A 3,579-nucleotide genomic window follows, 5' to 3' on the forward strand; every position below is an offset into this window, starting at 1 on the left:
CCGCTTCAAATTCCGGGGTTAAATGTTTAACTCCGGGGGGAAGTTCAGGCAAGTCGCATGCAGCAGCATGTTCTGCTCGTGTTTTTGACGCTGCCATTGTTATCCCATCTCCCCTTGTGGGTGGCGACTAACCAATCGGTGATGGTGAAAGATACCTTGTGCCAAACTCCAACCAGTCACTGTTCCATTATTGACACTGTCAACTGAAATTAAACATGAAACATTTTAAAAAGCATGTGCTACGGAAGCACACAGTTGGCTATGAAACAGTTGCTAGTGACAAGTGTGTGGATCCTAAAAATGGGGTGTTTGCTGTTGAAGTCATTTTGTGGTCCAGCAACACCAAAATTGATGTGTGACGTGGAATAATGCTGTCACAATGCTGACTTTGCTGTGAGGTCGAGGAAGCTCCCTTTTGAATGTCAGCATATACAGTCCTTAATGTTCTGCCCACGTACAGACAAGCCAGCAGTGGATTTGCCACAAGAAGCCTTGGTGGAAATGGTGGGAAATAAATGGTTTTGGAGAGGATCGCAAAGCCAGTCTCCTTCGGCGTCAACAGGAGGCAGATGCTGCCGGTGTGCCCCTGTCTGCTTTCTGTTGGTGGCCCATACACAAAATTTCACATTTCTGTTTACGAGCCAAAGGTGTCATACTATTCTAGGCTTGGAATGGTTGTGGCAGCATACAACAGTAAGCAGAACAGCTGGCATTGCCCCTGTTCTAAAGCTAGGCATTCTTGTCTCCACAAATCAGTGGAGAATTGGCACCTTTTTGCAACACAAAGGGGGCTGTTTAAAAAGGTTAAATCCACAGAACAAGAAACCATTTCACCACAGCCCACCACAGACCGAATGGACACAAGTGAAATGAAGGAAGGGTCTTATCCACCTAATGACCAAGGGGTAGCAAAAAATGCTAAATGACCTTCTGTCACATAAAAAGTTAAATGCTGAACTCCCCAAGACTGTCATCGAACAGTCAAGAGATGGAAAGCTGTTGGGTACCTTGCCGAAGCACCTGATACCAAAAGAGTCCATTACAGGTGAGAACTTAAAAATGTGAAAATAGATTGTGCTTGATGAAATATTTGTCACACTACACAAGACACACACACCACACACCCACCCACACATTAACAAGCACGTTTGTTCACATCCTTCTCAGACAAGATAGCGTAATTTTGAGCAATTCTCCGCAAATGTGACAAGAAATGTGTGTGTCGGATGAAATACTGTGTGCTTCGTCTGCACTTAATGCATCATTTCTGGAGTCCTTAAATGTCAAAATAGAGTTGTTATTTCAGAATGTAAGTCTATAAGATGATGTATATATTTTAATTAGATTAAAATTGCATTTCACCTGTCCCTCATTTTTCCAGAGACATACTGCTGTCAGCAGAGTTGTTTAAATAATTGAGGCAACTGAGAAAGTGTCCTTTCCAAACAAAGAAAGGGTTCTTCAAGCGTATCTCCATTTTGAGGCCCTTACTGAACATGACTAGACGTTTGCTTCTGTATCATGCGGATACAGTACAGCTGTTGCTGTGATGGACCTACATAAAAAAGCTGTTTTCAATATGCCATGTAAGTTCTTAATTATTAAGCTGAACAGTCACAGGGTTTCCACATGTTCTGGACTACCTGGGAATGTTTAGAGTAGTTTTCGAGTAAAAAAACAACAACTAGAAATTAATTGAAATGAAAGAATGTCCTGTAAATAATCCATGTTGTCCTTTCTTGTTTTTTACCTCCTTCTTTATTACTCTTAAAATCATCCAAAATGATTAAAATGTACTTGAAATTGTTTTTCAAATTGGGGGATCCCAGATTAAGCTAACCAGGATTTAGAAGAAAAAAAAAAGTATAATTCACTCAATTATTTTGTATTGTAGACATCTAAACACAAACTCTTCCTTAAACAGTCAGTGACATCGAGGGGCCACCCCAAGACTATGATGGACAGGTGGACATCAACAAATTCTGGGATGCTGTTACCACAGAAATCATCAGTCGGGGTTTCATGACATGCAAGTCATGCAGAAATGCGATTTAGAGAACAAAATGTTGTGTAAATAAGTGTGTGAATTCATTGAAAGTGGTCCCTTAAATAATATTTTTTTGTTTCCCAAGGCAATCGAAAGAATCCTTTTATTGTGCCCCCAAGCTACCACAACTGGGCTCCATGGATTGGCCCACATACTAGACAATCCACTGTAGTCCTGAACACAGAACATGACAAACTACAAGCACCTAAAATGACTACTGATTTTGATGACCAAATGTCTAGTGATGGTGATGACATGCAGGTAACAGAAGAGCGCCTAGCTGATGAACTCCTTAACCTAAAGGTGAGTTCGAAAAAAGTGAAATAATTTCTGATATAAATGTTTTGGCACTGACAAAATATGCTTAACATAAACACTGACTTAGAAATGCTTTTGTACAACAGGTAGAGGAGGTGAGAGCGCTGTGCAAGCAGTGTGGTTTGGACAGCAAAGGCTCCAAGATGGATCTTGTCCTCAGACTGCGTGAGAAGATGTCCAATAGGGTCACCTACAACAAAGTTTTTGAGAAGGTCTGGGATCCCTCTGGTGAGTGAAATAAATATTGCATTTCAACAGTTTGGAAGTTATTTAATCCCTGAAAATCTACATAAGTAAACACTTATGTTGTGTTATGGGTGGCTGTGCTGTAATTACTTGTCCATGTGGCATTGTGTGCTCTTAATCTACGAGCAGAGAGTCCACGTGATTATATGGATATGGTACTGTCATGGAAACACTTTCCCAACATCATAACTATGCAAGGGGCTGGCGTTACATGGCAACCGCAGACAACCAGGGACTTTCCATCCTTTTGAAGGACTGTTGCTGGAGCCTAATGTGGACAACATTAAGCAGGCTTCAGAGGGAAAACTAACAGTGAATATGTCTTGGTTGAAGCACCCAAAGGTACCAGCAGACGATGACGGCCATCCTCTCACAGGGCCTGAAAAGTGATGCAGAGGTTGCTCTCTTTCTGTTGGACAGGTAATTATTTGTTTTGTTTCAGGGGGATTTGTTATTTTCATGAAATGTTAGGTTTGCCAACTTGGCTACGTTTGTAGCTGGTATTAGCCCAATGCTAATGTTAGCTTCTTTGTGTGTTGTTTTTAGCCATGAGAATGGCTAATGACTCAGCCCAATTTCCACTAAATAGGGGTCCGCTGCGTTGCAGCTCCGGTCTGGTTTTGCTCTGCCTTCCAGCAATTCCCACCGGTTGCAGTTTGAGTCCGCAACGGCGCAGTACGGTAGACAGCTGGCCTCATGATGCGTGCTGTTGTCAACACGGAGTGTTTTATTTTGAAAAGTAACCGGATGCAGTTTGTTATTTTGGCGCTTGACTTCTTGTCTGCTCCGTGCTAAATTCAACTGAGTTGCTGCGTCATGCTCTGGCATCATCAGATGCTCATCAGATCTCCTTCTGCCAGATGCGCGTTCAAGTTTGTGGGGGCGTGGCTTTGGACGGAGCACTGACGGGATGTGGGGGGGGTGGAACTTAGAGGAGGTGCCACTTTCAAATCTTGCTAGCTCTCTTG

The 3,579-nt window shown here is 42.5% G+C and overlaps 1 pseudogene; it reads left to right on the forward strand.

Annotated features, from left to right (window-relative positions):
• The first annotated feature begins 215 nt into the window (after positions 1–215).
• On the forward strand, positions 216–3,001 carry LOC115588140 (uncharacterized; annotated as a pseudogene).
• Positions 3,002–3,579: the final 578 nt, after the last annotated feature.

Source organism: Sparus aurata, chromosome 9 (assembly GCF_900880675.1).
Source record: "Sparus aurata chromosome 9, fSpaAur1.1, whole genome shotgun sequence".
Classification (NCBI taxonomy): domain Eukaryota; kingdom Metazoa; phylum Chordata; class Actinopteri; order Spariformes; family Sparidae; genus Sparus; species Sparus aurata.